Raw genomic sequence first — 17,249 nt, 5'->3', positions numbered from 1 at the left:
CACAACAATTTCAAAACTACAACTAAAAGACAAAATGTCTACCACCCAGAACCACGGGAAAGCTGGCTGAGTGGAAGTTTTACAACTAAGGAGAGAAAGGAGCACAAATGCTGAAAAGCTGAGGTGCGGAGGCGCGCGAATCGTGCTGGTGGCGGGCGACTGGGCGTGAGGCTTTTTTTCAACCCGAAGGGAGACAAGCTCCCGATCACTCTGAAATCCAGTTTCTGGGGACACGCGGGGGACCCAGACACCTACAGGGAGAAGCTGGACTCTCGGCCATCGGGTCGGAAAGTAAGAGTGACTTTTTTACAGAGGTGCGCCCAGCAATCATTGTTTACTGCGCTGGAGTGTGGGACGCGGGGACTTGGAAACACGGAAAGGCAGAGATGGCTAACGGCAGCCATCGCCGTTTGCCATGCCCTAGCCTAGTGACGCCCTGAGACCCCGCACCACCACCCCCGCCCTGAGACCCTGTTCCGCACATTCTACAAACCAGCCCAGGCTCCACACAGCAGCTTTTGCATATAAATGTCCTGTTCTGTGGAAGCTTAACCAAATAAACTGCAACTCCAGTCAGACTGCTTCAAAACTGCCAAAGCCCAAGCAAAGAGGAGAAAACTGTAGTTCTTGCTGTAGCTCCTGCTGGGTGGCCTCAGACAGTAGCTGACCTGCACCCCATTGGAGATCCAGACACTAGTGTATCTAGTGGTCGGTGTGAGACGACACCAGATTTCAACCACTCTCATAAGGGACACATTCAAGAGGCAGACTCAGTGAGCACCAAAGCCCTACTGGAACAAGTCCTGCCCCATAAACGTGTCTCCAGCACAGCAATTCTTCCGTTATAGACACAGCGGGTCCTCACAGCCAATTGGCCTGGAGGTCAATTCCTCCCAGTGACACCAACAACAATCAAGACTTAACTACAACAAGGCTGTACACACAGTCAACAAAGGGGTGCACCAAGAGTGTCCACCTCAGGTAACTGGGAGGCTGAGCCGTTAAACCAATAGGACACCTAGTACACAAAGCTACCCTACCAACTCAGGGAAGCAGCGAACATGAGGAGGCAAGGAAATAGATCACAAACGAAAGAAATGGAGGAGAACAAACGAATGGACATAGAGTTCAAAACCACAGTTATAAGGTTTTTCAAGAATTTCATGGAAAAGGCCGATAAATTTAATGAGACCCTCGAGGATATGAAAAGGACCAACTAGAAATTAAACATACACTGACTGAAATAAAAAATATTATACAGGGACCCAACAGCAGACTAGAGGAGCGCAAGAATCAAGTCAAAGATTTGGAATACAAAGAGGCAAAGGACACTCCTCCAGAGAAGCAAGAAGAGAAGAGAATTCAGAAAGTTGAAGATAGTGTAAGAAGCCTCTGGGACAACTTCAAACGTACCAACATCAGAATTATGGGGGTGCCAGAAGAAGAGAGAGAGCAAGACGCTGAAAACCTATTTGAAGAAATAATGACTGCAAACTTCCCCCACCTGGTGAAAGAAATAGACTTACAAGTCCAGGAAGCACAGAGAACCCCAAACCAAAGGAATCCAAAGAGGACCACACCAAGACACATCATAATTTAAATGCCAAGGGCAAAAGACAAAGAGAGAATCTTACAAGCAGCAAGAGAAAAACAGTTCATTACCTACAAGGGAGTGCCCATACGATTATCAGCTGATTTCTCAACAGAAACTATGCAGGCTAGATGGGAGTGGCAAGAAATATTCAAAGTGATGAATAGCAAGAACCTACAACCAAGACTACTCTACCCAGCAAAGTTATCATTCAGAATTGAAGGGCAGATAAAGAGTTTCACAGATAAGAAAAAGCTAAAGGAGTTCATCACCACCAAACCAGTATTATATGAAATGCTGAAAGGTATTCTTTAAAAAGAGGAAAAAGAAGAAAAAAGTAAAGATAAAAATTATGAACAACAAATACATATCTATCAACAAGTGAATCTAAAAGTCAAGTGAATTAAAAATCTGAGGAACAGAATAAACTGGTGAACATAATAGAATCAGGGGCATAGAATTGGAGTGGATTGATAATTCTCAGGGGGAAAGGGGTGTCTGTGGGGGGGGGGGGGTACGGGAAGAGACTGGACAGAAATCATACACCTATGGATAAGGACAGCGGGGGTGAGGTAAGGGCAGAGGGGGGTGTGGAAACCGGGTGGAGGGGAGATATGGGGGGGAAAAGGAGAAACAATTGTAATAATCTGAACAATAAAGATTTATTAAATTAAAAAAAAGAGAACAAAAGGACAATGGAAGTACTGAGGAAGAAATCAATAAGAAATTGTTTAAAAAATAATAATATGAAGTGATATGAAAAAATAGCAAATAAAGTTTCAAAACATATAGAATTGAAATGCATATATATGTCACAATATATGTATATTTATAGACTGTATATGAGGCCCCTAGAACCATAAAAATGCAAAAAATTCACTATTAATAACTCATTCTCAAATTGCCCCCCTTAAAAATCAAATTGCCCCCCTATGGGGCTTGTGCCCCACGTTGGGAACCACGGCTCTATGGCCTTTCCCCCCCCCCCCCAACTTCCTCAATCAGTTATTAATCTTGGATTCAGACTTGTGCTGCAGTTTCCACATGGGACTCTACAAAAGCCAGGGGACAAAGTGTGGGCAAGAGTTTGGAAGGGGGTAGCTTCATTTCTGTATAGTTGCCAGGCAGCACTTTAGATAGTTTGTTCCTTCAGAAATGCTCTTGGCCACATGGCAGCATCCTCTCCGGGGCTGGGGTCAGGGGTGAAAGAGAGCTGCTGCCCTCCAGTGGTTTTCCCTGGTAACTACAACAGTGACTGTACCCCAGCTCATGCAGAGACTTCCTTGAAGACTTGCAGGAACCAACACCTGAGGCAGGGTAGGAGGGAGACAGATTTGCCTGGGAACAAGAGACAACAAAAGGCAGTAAAATGTCATATATTCTGTTAATGTGACTGCATCAGTACTCAACTTGGTGAAAACTGGAGAACTATGGATTACATGTATTGTAAGTTTTCAATGAGAACATATTGCTTTTATAATCAGAGAAGGTATATGTTTAAGCTAGAAGAAGAACTTAAACATTTTTGTCGAACTGAGAAAGGTCCATGCAGCCTAGAAATGCAGAATAATTAAAGATGAGGGGTTAGGAAAAAAATTTTAAGATCAAGGGTTATATAAATAAAGGTTAAAAGTTTTCTTAAGTTGGGGAGGATGTTGAAAAACTGGGACCCTTGTGCAATGCCAGTGGGAATGTAAAATGGTGCAGCTGCTGTGAAAAACTGTATGGCAGTTCCTCAAAAAATGTAACATAGAATTACCATATAATCCAGTAATTTCTCATCGATGCCCCAAAGAGTCAAATGCAGGGATTGGAACATACATATTTACACCCACATCCATAGCAGCATTATTCACAATAGCCAAAAAATAGAAACGATCCAAATGTCCGTCAGCAAATGAATGAATAAACAGAATGTCATATATGCATTCAAAAGAATATTATTCAGTCTTAAAGAGGAAGGATATACTGACACACGCTACAACATGAGTGAACCTTGAGAACATTATGCTAAGTGAAATAAGCCAGAAACAAAGGACATATACTGTGTGATTCCATTCATAGGAGGTACCCAAAATAGACAAATTCATAAAGACAGAAATTATAAGAGGTTACCAGGGACTGGGGGGATGGGGAATGGGAAGTTATTCGTTTAATGGGTATAGAATTTCTGTCTGGGATGATGAGAAAGTTCTGAAAATAGATAATGGTGATGGTTACACAACATTGTGAATATAGTTAATACCATTGAATGTACATTTAAAAATGGTTAGAATGGTAAATTTGCCCAACCATGGTGGCTCAGTGGTTGAACATCAACCTATGAACCAGGAGGTCACAGTTCCATTTCTGGTCAGAGTACAGACCTGGGTTGTGGGCTCGAGCCCCAGTGGGGAGCATACAGGAGGCAGCCAATCAATGATTCTCTCTCATCATTGATGTTTCTATCTCTCTCACCTTCTCCCTTCCTCTCTGAAATAAAATATATTGTAAAAAATAAGTAAAATGGCATATTTTATGCCATGTATGTTTTGCCACAATAAAAACATACATGTAATAAAACATTTTACCAAAAAAATCCAGTAAAATGGATTCATTGTTTTATCTTCAAAGAAACAGAAAATGTTTCTCTCTCTTTTTTTTCTTTTTAAAAATATATTTGGACTTCACTGGCTGGTTTTTATTACACAATGAATACATTTAAGGGCATTGCCATTATATACTTTAAAATAAGGTTATAATTTCATGGCCTCAGGCATAATTTTTTGTTTTTATTTGTCTCTAGAGCTGAGCCTAACCCAGAAGAGTTGAAGATAGCCCCAAAGGCCGAGCTAACCCCAAAGAGCCGAGCCTAGCCCCAAAGGGCCGAGCCTAGCCCCAAAGGGCTGAGACTACTAGCCTTAAGAGCTGAAGCTAGTCCCGAAGAGATAACTGTATTTCCTGTGAGCCAAGTAGCCCCCAAGAGCCTGGCCTAATCCCCAAGGGCAGAGCCAAGACCCAAAGGGGGAAGCCTAGTTCAGAACAGAACAGCTCAACCCAGCCAGTAGGAGCCTAGCCCCTAAGAAACCTTAATCCCCTCAGCTGGTCTAAGCAGCTTGGTCCAATCAGCTGGTTTAATCAATCCTCATTCTCTCAATTTTCTCTCATCTCTCACCTCTCTCTCTCTCTCTCTCTCTCTCTCTCTCTCTCTCTCTCTCTCTCTGTCTCTCTCGTTAACCCATGCCAGAGGATATTTTCCCATTGATGTTTAGGGAGAGTGGAAGATCCTCTTTGAGTTTGAACAGAGAAGTTTTCAAGAAGGAGGAGATGGCTGCTCCAGTCTTTGCTGCCTCTCCACCTAGGTCCTCTCATTTTTATTCCCTTCACTAGCGTGACCACACCTGCTCCCAGCAGCCTGGCCAACACCCTTTGCGGAGGACCACACAAATTAGTCTCTTGTTCCTCTGTCATATACCACCAAGTCATTGTAAAAAAATTTTTAAATGCTTAATTGCAATAAATAGAAATGGTATAAATATAATATGTCATAGTATAATAATATATAAATAATATTTAATACAAATATATACATACTAGAGGCCCGGTGTATGAAATTCGTGCATGGGGGGGGCATGGGGAGGGGGGGCGGTGTATGTCCCTCAGCCCAGCCTGAACCCTCTCCAATCTGGTACCCCTCGAGGGCAGTCGGACATCCCTCTCACAATCCAGGACTTCTGGCTCCCAACTGCTTGCCGGCCTGCCTGATTGCCCCTAACCACTTCTGACTGCCAGCCTGGTCACCCCCTAACCACTCCCCTGCCAGCCTGATCGACACCTAACTGCTCCCCTGCCGGCCCAATTGCCCCTAACTGTCCTCCCCTGCAGGCCTGGTTGCCCCCAACTGCCCTTCCCTGCAGGCCTGGTCCCCTCCAACTGCCCTCCCCTGCAGGCCTTGTTGACCCCAACTGCCCTCCCCTGCCAGCCCGGTCACCCCTAACTGCCCTCCCTTGCTGGCCTGGTTGCCCCCAGCTGCCCTCCCCTGCCGGCCCAGTCACCCCTAACTGTTCTTCCCTGCTGGCCTGGTTCCCCCAACTGCCCTCCCCTGCAGGCCTGGTACCCGTCAACTGCCCTCCTCTGCCAGCCCGGTCACCCCTAACTGCCCTCCCCTGCAGGCCTGATTGCCCCCAACTGCCCTCCCTTGCAGGCCTGATTGCCCACAATTGCTCTCCCCTGCCAGCCATCTTGTGGTGGCCATCTTGTGTCCACATGGGGGCGGCCATCTTGTGTGTTGGAGTGGTGGTCAATTTGCATATTACTCTTTTATTGATAGGATATAAATCCATGTAGTTATTATATTAATAATATATAAATACAATAAATATAATACAAATATACAAAAACATAAATCATATAGAGGCCTAGGCAGTCTAGAAAGCATCTCCCACAATCTAAATTTCTTCTTTAATTGAAATTAAATATGCACAAGAGTCTAAATTAAATACAAGGCATTTCCATAATCTGGCCCCCAACTTTCTCTCGATCCTATCTTCTTCTATTTCCCTTTGTATCTTTTGTGCTCCAACAGTGTCTACTTGCTCTCAGCATCCTCCATAGGCCAGTGCTTGCCCATACTTCCACACCTCGGAACACGAGAGTCGTCTTTCTGGGGGATGGAACACCTCCTGCCCCCATACCTCCTCTCTAGCTGTCACCACCTCTGTGAAGCCAGCATTAACTGCCCGGGCCGTGTAGACACCCCGCTTTGATCTCTCAAACCCTTTGGGGCACACACCCGAATTTTCCTGGTTGTAAGGCTCAGTCAGCTATGTTGTTTGTTAACAAGCATATTCCAAGATCTTAGAATTTCCATGGGAGAAGCTTGGTGATCTGTATATTTAACAAGTCACCCAGGAGATTCCGGTTTTCAGAGAAGTTTAGGAAACATTGCTCTATATGATAGAACTTCTCATATTACCAGTATTTGAATTATCTGTCTTCCAACAGCCTGCATGTTGCGTGTGCTCATCATTGCATTCCTTGTCCAATATAGTGCCCAATTCATGGAAGGAAGTGAAATATGAATGAATGTAAAATCTGATGTGTATGTTTCTTATCATAAGAGCTCTGGAGCCCTAGCAGGTTTGGCTCAGTGGATAGAGCATCAGCCTGGGGACCAAAGGGTCCCGGGTCCGATTCCGGTCAAGGGCACATACCTCAGTTGCAGGCACCTCCCCAGCCCAGGCCCTGCTCAGGGCTCGTGCAGGAGGCAACCAATCGATGTGTTTCTCTCACATCAAGGTTTCTCTTGGTCTTTCCCTCTCTCTCCCAGTCTCCCTAAAAATCAACGGAAAAAATGTCCTCGAGTGAGGCTAAACAAAATAAATAAATAAATAAAACACTGACCAATTTAAAAAAAAAAAAAAAAGAGCCCTGGAAATATTGGGAAAGCACTTTTCTGAGTTCTTCATTCTCTTATTCCATCATAGCTACCTGTTAGGGTTTGCAGGTTGCTCTTAACTGTGTCTCTTCTTCCTTCTTAGTGCCTCAGGTAGTCACTTATTTCCCTCTATCCAGGTGCTCCACATCACCAAGGTCTTACGGATGCTGGATTTAAGCCTCCGTGTTCTCTGTATGAAATGAGAATGTTAACAGTGCCTATCTCATAGGTTTTGTGTGAGAAGTAAAGGGAATAATATATGCAAAACACTTAGCACAACTGTCTAATATTAGGAAGTGCTAATAAATGAGGTAATAATAATGATGAGGACCAGTCAGACTTAGTAATTTGGGAGATGATATTGCCCTTGTGAAGCCCAAGTATATAAAAAAGGAACTCACAATGTGACGCTTCGAGTCATTTCCTTGAAGGGTACACTTTAAGACTTAAAAACACTTTCTCCTGTTCCCACATTTCCATATCCTATCCGAGTCAGGCTTTCTTCTCACATTTCATGGCAAAGTTGATTGAACATTGTCCCTAACTTTGCCATGGAAATGGAAGGCAGGCATCTCAAAAATCCCTATGCACCAGAAGGTCGCTGGTTCGATTCCCGTCGGGGCACATGCCTGAGTTGCAGGCTCAGTCCCCAGTAGGGAGCGTGATAGATGTTTCTCACATTGATGTTTTTCTCTTTCTCCCTGTCCCTTTCTCTCTCTCTAAAATCAATTTAAGAAAATATTGAAAAGAAAAAGCAAAAAAAGAGGAATACCATTAGGAACTTTATCCAAAAGGTTAGAAGAGTCTAACTCAGCAAACAAACAAATAAGTAAAAATTAGCAGTCCAGTGGCTATCGACTGTCAATGACGAGGTTTGTGCTGAAGTCACATCTGAACTCAATTTATGGTACATGACATTTATTAAAGTACCGAGTCCTTCCTCTGGTGAGTCCTTCGGCTAGAGGAATTTTAAAAGACATGTAACCTGGAGGATTTACTTAATTATATTCTGCATTTGATTTTAATGGAGAAACCGATCATTACAGTGCACTAAACCACGAGACTGAAAGAGCCATCCTTTAGGAGAGAAGCTGACACCCTTTTATGTTTAACTTGGTAATTTTCCGACAGCCATGCCATTTTCTGCACCTGTTGCTTTTTATTTTTATTATTTTTTTATATATATTTTTATTGATTTTTTTACAGACAAGAAGGGAGAAGCATAGAGAATTAGAAACATTGATGAGAAACATCGATCAGCTGCCTCCTGCACGCCCCCCACTGGGGATGTGCCCGCAACCAAGGTACATGCCCAGAATCAAACCGGGGACCCTTCAGTCCACAGGCCGACGCTCTATCCAGTGAGCCAAACCAGCTAGGGCCACCTGTTGCTTTTAAAATTAATTGTGAAGACATATCCTTCCTGTGAGTGGACAGCGTGAAGATGCAAACATCCTCACCCATGAAAACATCCATTCACCTTTCCACCGAGAACTCACCCCCAAGTCAGATGAATGAATTCACTAATTTGAATGCACATGCTCTTTTATTTGGGGGGGGGGGGGGGGGCAGGGGATTAAAAAACAAACACACACACAAAACTCTGCTGGTCTGTCAATTAGAACAAAAATGATTCCCTCTTCTGTTTCTTAGAATATCATCCTAAACTTATGTTTCAACCACTGTCTGAACAATCTCCTTGGTGATTAATTGAATATAAAATCATAAGACACACAGGGTCCAAAATAATAATTAAACACATTGCCTCCACCCTGCTCCTTTAAAAAGACCTTAAAGCTTAACATGATGTGGTCTACATATCCCGTACCTAGTCATTAGTTGCTATTTCACAAAAGTAAAGCCGCTGGCGTGCCACGTGATGTTTCTTCCCGTTCCACTGCTCCTCCCTGCAACCGTTTAGCAGCTCTTCCTCGCCCTTTATTTGCTTCCAACATTGCGCACATTTTCTTCTCGTGCTTAAAAATAAATGTCAAGTCCCTGGTCCTTCGTTAAAGATGCATTGCCAAAGATGGTTTCACAGCACGAATCTTCCTAGGGAGAGCTCTGGCTCACATTCCTGTGAAGAACGTAACCTGGGAATGATGGAAAAATAATTATAATCAATGGCAGAGAGCATATGGGTTTCTGAGATGCCTGCCAACTAGGACCCGCACTAATCCTTTCCATCCACTGTCAGTCAGTTGACTCTAGCAGACAAATTCCTCCTATTTCTCCACACATATTTCTCCCACATATGAATGGTTTCTGAGAAACCAGTAAATGCCTTGCATTTCATAATCTTGGTTCCCATAAAACTACAGTGATTGCATTTTTGCGTCTCTAAATATGGAACGGACTTATTTCTACTTCATCCTTTACCCTCGGTGACCCATTAAAGTCAGTCCACAGATAGTGAACACAATGAGACCGTGTAAATATACACATTGAAGCCCTGGCTGTTATGGCTCAATGATTTGGAGTGGTGGCCCTCAAACCTAAGGGTCGAAGGTTCGACTCCCATTCAAGGGCACATACCTGGGTTGCAGGTTCAATCCCCAGCCCCGCTGGGGTCCATTTGGGAGGCAACCAATCAGTGGGTCTCTCTCACATTAATGCTTCGCTCTCTCTTTCTTCCCCGCTCCCTCGCCACTTTCCACTCTCTTTAAAAATCAATGGAAAAAAATATCCTCTGGTAAGAATTAACCAAAAAATAAATAAAGTGTTGAAAAAAAGCCCCATATTTAAAAAGCATTGCACTTTGTCAATGCGTGTTTCAGCTGGCTACACCCCAACAGCATGTGTCATTTCTAAAAAGGGAATAATGCTGAGCTGATTAAATAAAAGCAGAGACACCTGGTGCATATCATTATGAAGCAAGGTCCTGGGTGATTCAATGAAGATCTTTGTTGTGACAAAGGGGTTTTCCGAGTATTTTTCCACTGAGCTTACATTTCCCTTCACCATCCACCTGCTTTGCTTCTCTTGGAATATGTGCCAGGTGGTATAGAGTTCTTATAGGAATCTCAGAACACAGGGAAATCAGAAGCAGGTTATAATTTTCCTTACACGTCTCTGTGTTTCAAACATTTGAGGCCTTCGAGCAATTTGCCTCTTTTTTTGCACAGTGGGTGGAAGGATAAAATTTCAGCTTCTCTTGCCCAGCTGATATGGCTTAGTGGTTGAGCATTGATCTATGAACCAGGAGGTCTCGGTTCAATGCCCAATCAGGGCACATGCATGCCCCGGTTGCAGGCTTGGACCCCAGTAGGGGGCATGCAGGAGGCAGCAGATCCATGATTCCCTCTCATCATTGATGTCTCTCTCTCTCTCTCTCTCTCCCTCCCTCTCCCTTCCTCTCTGAAATCAATAAAAGTATCTTAAAAAAATAAAAATCCAGCTTCTCTTTTAAATGAGCATTCTATTACTTTCTTTTTAAAAAAAAATATTTATTTATTTTGGAGAGAAGAGAGAAACATCAATTTGTTGTTCCACTTATTTGTGCAGTCATTTGTTGCATGTGCCCTGACCAGGAGTCAAACCTGCAGTCTTGGCATATTGGGATGACGCTCCATGCAACTGAGCTCCCCGGCCAGGGCCTCTATTATTTTCTAAGTATAAATAAATCAACAAACACAATAAATATATTGTATGCTTTCTTATTACACAATTCAGAAAGTAGACAAGGGGGGGGGGCATTCTAATGAAATATTGGTAGTTCTTGTTTCCAGTATTTAGGATATTTTAAGCAAAGAGGAAAATGAATTGGAAATGAGGTTGCTGTTTGCTGCCATGGAGCACCCTTTACAGGCCTAGCACTTCATTAACAAAGATACAATACATCGGGCAGCTGCCTCTCTGTCCTGAGGCCCCTCTGCTCCTATTGAGATACTCAATATAGCTGTCCCAGCATTCCAGTCATATTCCACAATGAAGATTTTTGAAGACGAGTTGGACATGGATATTGTGATTTCCCTGGCAACCCTGCCCCGCGTCCTACTGCTACAGTTACAAAAACGAAATGACTTTTTTTTCTCTTCAAGCTTCGTCATCAGTTTTTAGGAAAACTTGTATCTCACTTCTTTTCCCCTCAGCGTATGTCTCTAAAACCTTACAAAACTCCAAGATGACCAATATGCCTGAAACCAGCTGGGAGCAATTCTGTATTTGTAGAGTTAAAATGAGTCATAAATGGACATTTTCACATAGCAGCTGTTCAGAGTAGTTTGAAAACTGGCACTCAAAGACTTGGGGGGGAAAAAAATTCTAGCTCTATTTTCTCTGTAACTGGTCAGACCCAACCTAGAAATCTAATTTGCCAAATACTGGTCTCATGTATTTTGTGAGGATGCTATGTATATCATTCAAATGCTCCATAATTCACTTTATGAGGTGGCGTATAAGATTATGGGAGTTTTCCTTTTCTTGAGGAGGCCGTGCTGTGCTTCTTAATAACAAGAACACCTCACCCACTGGCTCACGCCAACGCCCTAGTGAATTGTGTTCCCAAGCTTATTAGTAAGCTGGTTGCTTAGAAATCCAAATGGTTTTCCTTTAGGCATAAGGGTATAAATGGTAGTTACTATTCCAAACATAAACTCTAAATGGGATTGACCTCTTCTAAGAAATTGGAGCGAGTTCCATAGGAGCCTGAGCTCCAGCTGTTGAGTCAACATCTGTGCTGATTGTCCTCTACTTATCACCGCTGTGTGGGCTGGAGGGCTGGCCTCTTACGAGCAGATTCATTCCCTTGGGCTCCATTGCTGCCTGGCATTCCGTTGGCTTCAGCCAAGGAGGGGCATTGGTCAGAGATGGGGCAGGAAGAGGAGAGAGAGGATGGGGTATTTTTTGACCTGGCAGTGGCTGTATCCTTCCATGGCTACATCCGTAGCTAGGCAGCCCTCTCTCTTACTGGGCTCCCTGAACCCCATTCGCTCCTCTTGGGCCTCAGTCTTGGGGGTACAACTGCTCACTGCTCTAGCTGGTCTTTATTATCTCAACATCCTGTGTTGGTTCTTTTAACCTCACCCACACCTCAGTTAACAATTCCTTCATTAACATTTCTTCATTTGTACCATCTGAGTGGAATTCCACCCAGCAAGACCCTGACTGAGAGAGCGAGGAAGAAGAGGAAAAGAGCCTCTTATTCCTTTGCAGCATGGCGGGACTTCAGACCGGCTCATCCAGGTATCTAACAGCTATGAATTATGATCCTCCGATGTACCATTCATTGTGAACAAAACAGATCTGGTCCCTATCTTCAAGAAATTTACTTTCCTCGTTGGGAAGACAAACTTTAGTGAAAACACAAGTGAATAAACAAAACAGTTATATGTTCTGGGGAATAGTATACAGGAACCAACCAGGGTATGCTGATGGGGAGTGATTGGTGGGGAGGGCAATTTTAGGTGGCGTGGTCAGTGAAGACCTCGTGGAGAAGGTAACATTCAAATGAGACCTCCAGGTTGAGAAAGAAACAGCCACCGTGTGAAGGGCTGGCAAAGGTGGGGGGAAATGTGTTCCAGGCCCAAGAGCTGAGCGTGAAAAAGGCTTAGGGGTGGGAAAAGAGCTAAGGCAGCTGTTGGACTTCGGAGGAAATTGAAGATAGATATTTGCACGCTGCACAGGGAGCTGGAGGAAGAAAAGTGTGCCCAGAGCAGGGGCCAGGTGGAGGGTGGCAAGATGAGGCTGGATTGGGTGTTCAGAGGACTCTAGGCAGGGCTGTGCAGGCCATGGTGAAGAGTGTGGATTTCATTCCACGTACAATGGAAAGCCATGAAGAGTTTTAAAGAGCAAAGTGAGAAGAGTTGACCTTTTTTCAAAGATCACTCCAGCTGCTCTACGGAGAAGGGCCTCAGGGGGAAAAAAAAGGTGGAATCAGGGAGAAGAGTCAGAATACTATTAACATAATCCAGGCAGAAAAGGAAGAGGCTTTGGGAGTGGGGATGAGCAGACGCAGACCTCACGTTTTCTGTTGGAGGTAGAGCTCCCAGGACTCGATAAGGATTAGGTGTGGGGCAGGTGTTAAGGGAAAGGGACGGATCAAGGATGACTCCCAGGTGTCTCTGGCCTGGGCCACTGGCTAGAGGGTGAAGCTGTTTATGGGAGAGGAGGAAGGCTACGGGAAGAATAGGGATGGAAAGTTTAATAAGATGAAGGTGTCTGAGTCATCCAAGAGAAAATGTCAAGCAGGCAGATGGCTATCAGAGCATGGGGCGCAGGGGGGCAGATTTGAACTGGCAGGGGGTGGGGGTATGGGGGTATGTGTGTGGAGAGGGGCGGGTCTTTCTTCCAGTCTCTTGGTGGTCAAGCAGGTTTCTCAGGCCAACCTGGCTTAGGCTGAAAGGGATCCCCCCTCCAGGTCTGCATGTACTCACCGGAACTCTACCTGACGTTTAGATGTGAAGCCCTAGCCCAGGGGTCCTCAAACTTTTTAAACAGGGGCCCAGTTCACTGTCCCTCAGACCGTTGGAGGGCCGGACTATAGTTTTAAAAAAACTATGAACAAATTCCTATGCACACTGCACATATCTTATTTTGAAGTAAAAAAACAAAACGGCAAAAACACCCGCATGTGGCCCGCGGGCCGTAGTTTGAGGACGCCTGCCCTAGTTAGTGAAAAGCTTTCTTATACCTTTGTCATTAGTCACGTGTTTTTTTTTTAAAGGAAGAGATGAATTGGAGAATGCCTAGGTCCCTGGCTAAATGCCATCATAATCTCACCTCTAGAGTTCCAGTTTCCACATGACTTAATGGTATATTTAAAGAACAGCTCCCGGCGTCCAGTTTGGCTGATGTACAATAATGTCCTTAGGGGGAGACATGTACCCATAGTAAGAGATAAGGTTCCAAGGCTTTTCATCCCAGTTGTCATGGCAACAGCAGCAAGAGCTCTGGAGGTAGGAAGAAGAGGGAGGAGAGGAGAAACCAGAGCTGTGGTGGCTGTTAGTCTTTGGAAGATAATTAAAGACAGATATTTGCAAGCTGCATAGAGAACACACCCTGTAAACCCAGGGCGATTTTAAGTGTACAGTTTGTAAGTGAACAATTTGTTGATTTTAAGACAAGAGATAAACATGACAGTTTTATCAGACTTGGGGACTAGGAGCACATCATGGATCTGTTTCATTCACCGTGCCCATTGCACTGCCTGGGGCTCCATGTATGCAAATGAATGATCAAATGAGGACCCCAAAGTAGAATCACTACTCTACTTATATAGGTTCTAAAGTTGCTAAGCAAACAGATCCTTTGGGTAAAGATGCTATTTTACATTAAAATCATATTCATCTTGTGGGCAGTGATTATGGGGTGACAAGCCTGAAAGGAAGATTCACCCCAAACCAAAGGACCAAAGTCAGGAAGTCTTCCTCTTTGGGGTTGATCCTGATGATTATTCATGAACCATGGAGGAGCTATTATTTAATTATACACTTCCTATATAATAATCCATTGTAATAATAGGCTTTGGAACAGGTTCTTTTAAAAATATATATTTTAATTGATTTCAGAGAGGAAGGGAAAAGGATGGAGAGATAGAAAAATCGATCGGCTGCCTCCTGCACACCCCCTACTGGGGATCGAACCCAAAACCCGGGCATGTGCCCTGACCTGGAATTGAACCAGTGACCTCTTGGTTCATGGGTCAATGTCCAATCACTGAGCCACACCTGCCAGGCTAGGGTGAGTCCTTATACCCTCTGTCCTCTGTAGTCCCCATCAGCACCCCCCAAGTAACCTCCCAAAAGATTCCAGGCAATTCCCCAACCAAGAGCTCTGAACTCTTCCTGCCTAGAAATGCCAGCACCATCTCTGTATATGGAAGTCAGACAGAAACAGCCAAAAACAAAACAGAGAGAAACAAAATTCCAGAAAGAGACCTGAAAACAGACCCAGTGAAAGTAAGGGTGCATCAAGGAGGCACCAGCAAGGACCAACGTCCAGCAAGGAGTGACTGGAAAGAACCGGTTAATGTCTTACACGTTGCCAAGCCGAATAACATGAGACAGAACTTGTGATTTAGCTCGACTATATATAGTTTGCATCCTGGAATTCGCTCATACTATATATAGTAGTGTTTTATTCGTGCACTCGAACTGGTTATGCGTGCTGGACTGCAGTGGTCCAGCGTGCCAGAAATGAAGAGGAAACCAAGTCTTCCACAGACCTATGGGCATGCCCTGTGCGCTCATGCCCATTTTCACTAATCCGTGGCGGCAGCAGAGAGCTAATTGAGACCAGCCACAGACTCACAGAGCAGAGCCTCCCCTGGAAAGAATGCCTCCTTTCAGTCTTCTCCTTGTGGAGTATTTATTTAAAACCTGGCTATGGTCATGGTTCAGAAATAATACACGCTAAAAGAGGGTTTAAAGGCCCAAATAATTACCCAGCCTTTATAACAAAAGAAAAACATGAAAAATAGTTTAGTGTCTAACTCAAAGTTCTATTCAACTACTCATCCACTGTTTCATAAATTTCAGCTTTGGGGATACAAGCCATTTTTACTTAACTTCTGCTCTTCTTTCTTTCAAATAACAAGGTTTCTGACTTGCTTTAAAAAGTAAAATGTTCTCTAAACAGCCTATTTCAGGCTGCAAAACTCATTTTAATTAAGGAGTCTCAAATCTCTCTTAAAACTTGGGAGTGAACAGGGGTCTTTCTGAGGGGCTCGTGTGGTAAATGGCTGGTGATTTTATTGCCCAGCATTGAACATCCCTTCCTGACAATGGGGGATTCTTCCTTCCTTCTACCTATGCACTTCAGATGAAGCTTACTTCATTCCTTTCCCCCCCAGCAGAGCATGTGACCTAGACTCAACCAATGATTGATACTATCTCTTTGGTTACAGTGATTGGTTTAGAGATGGGCACATGATTCAAAATAGGCCAATCAAAACCCATAAGATTCAATTCTGGGACTTTTACTGAACCTATTAGAGGAAAAGTGGGTCTTTCTTCTATAATTGGTTGTTGTGATGTGGATAACTATAGCTGCCAGGGGCAACTGGCAACTACAGAACAGGTGAGAGGATCTACTTGGAAAGACCTAACAATAACTTTATAGAACTCGATCTACTGATTGGGAATCCTGATCTTCCAAGTAAATTTTAATTTAATTTAATTTTGTATTTCATGATCCAAAGTCAAAGCTAAGTAAAAAGGTACACACCAATATATTCTACTAGAGGACCGATGCACAAAATTCATGCAAGAGTAGGCCTTCCTTCCCCTGGCTGCTGGCACCAGCTTCCCTCTGGCACCCGGACCTGGGCTTCCCTCGAAGCCCTGGCTTCGTCCAGAAGGTCATCCGGAAGGACGTCTGGTCTAATTAGCATATGATGCTTTTATTATTATAGATTCCTCTCCTTGCCCCCTCTAGCTCTTTAACTTCATGGATAATAATTTTTGTTGTTGTTGTTTTTTGTTAGTTTGTGTACTCTTTCAATGTTTCTTCATGCAAATATAATCAAATGTGAATGTATTTTTATTTTCCCCTTTTTGTTAGACAAAAGATAGTATGCTTGGCTCTGTTCTACATGCATTTAACTTCTTCAATGTATGTTCATTCAAAGAGTACCCTTCTTTGGAATTCTATAGTGCCTTTGATTATTCCTGGTTGCTTTCCACATAATATTAGAAATGGCTCAGAGCCTTTTTAAGTTATCCTATCACTTCTCTGGTCTATTACTCTGGAGACATCTTGATTTAATACTGGAGAATTCTATTTTACCAGAACCAGAGAGTTCAAATCGAGGTGCTAAAATGAGGGTCTGACACTAAGCTAAAAAAAGAAACACATCGCCGAAACCAGTTTGGCTCAGTGGATAGAGCGTCAGCCTGCAGACTGAAAGGTCCCAGGTTCGATTCCAGTCAAGGGCATGTACCTTGGTTGTGGGCACATCCCCGGTGGGGGGTGTGCAGGAGGCAGCTGATCGATGTTTCTCTCTCATCAATTTTCTAACTCTCTATTCCTCTCCCTTCCTCTCTGTAAAAAATCAATAAAATATATTTTAAAAAAAGAAAAAAAAGAAACACATCTAGAAAGTCTAATCTGAATACCAACAAACAGAGACTATTTTGCGGGGAGGGGGTAGAAGGAAAATAGCTATGCAAATAAAAATGCCAAGAAGTCCGCCCTGGCTGGTAGCTCTGTTGGTTAGAGTGTTGTCCTCATACAACAAGGTTGTGGGTTTGATCCCCGGTCAGGGCACATACAAGAAGCAACCAATGAATGCAAAAATCAGTG

The sequence above is a fragment of the Cnephaeus nilssonii genome (assembly GCF_951640355.1).
Source record: "Cnephaeus nilssonii genome assembly, chromosome: 19".
Classification (NCBI taxonomy): Eukaryota; Metazoa; Chordata; class Mammalia; order Chiroptera; family Vespertilionidae; genus Cnephaeus; species Cnephaeus nilssonii.
This window is presented reverse-complemented; position numbering follows the sequence as displayed.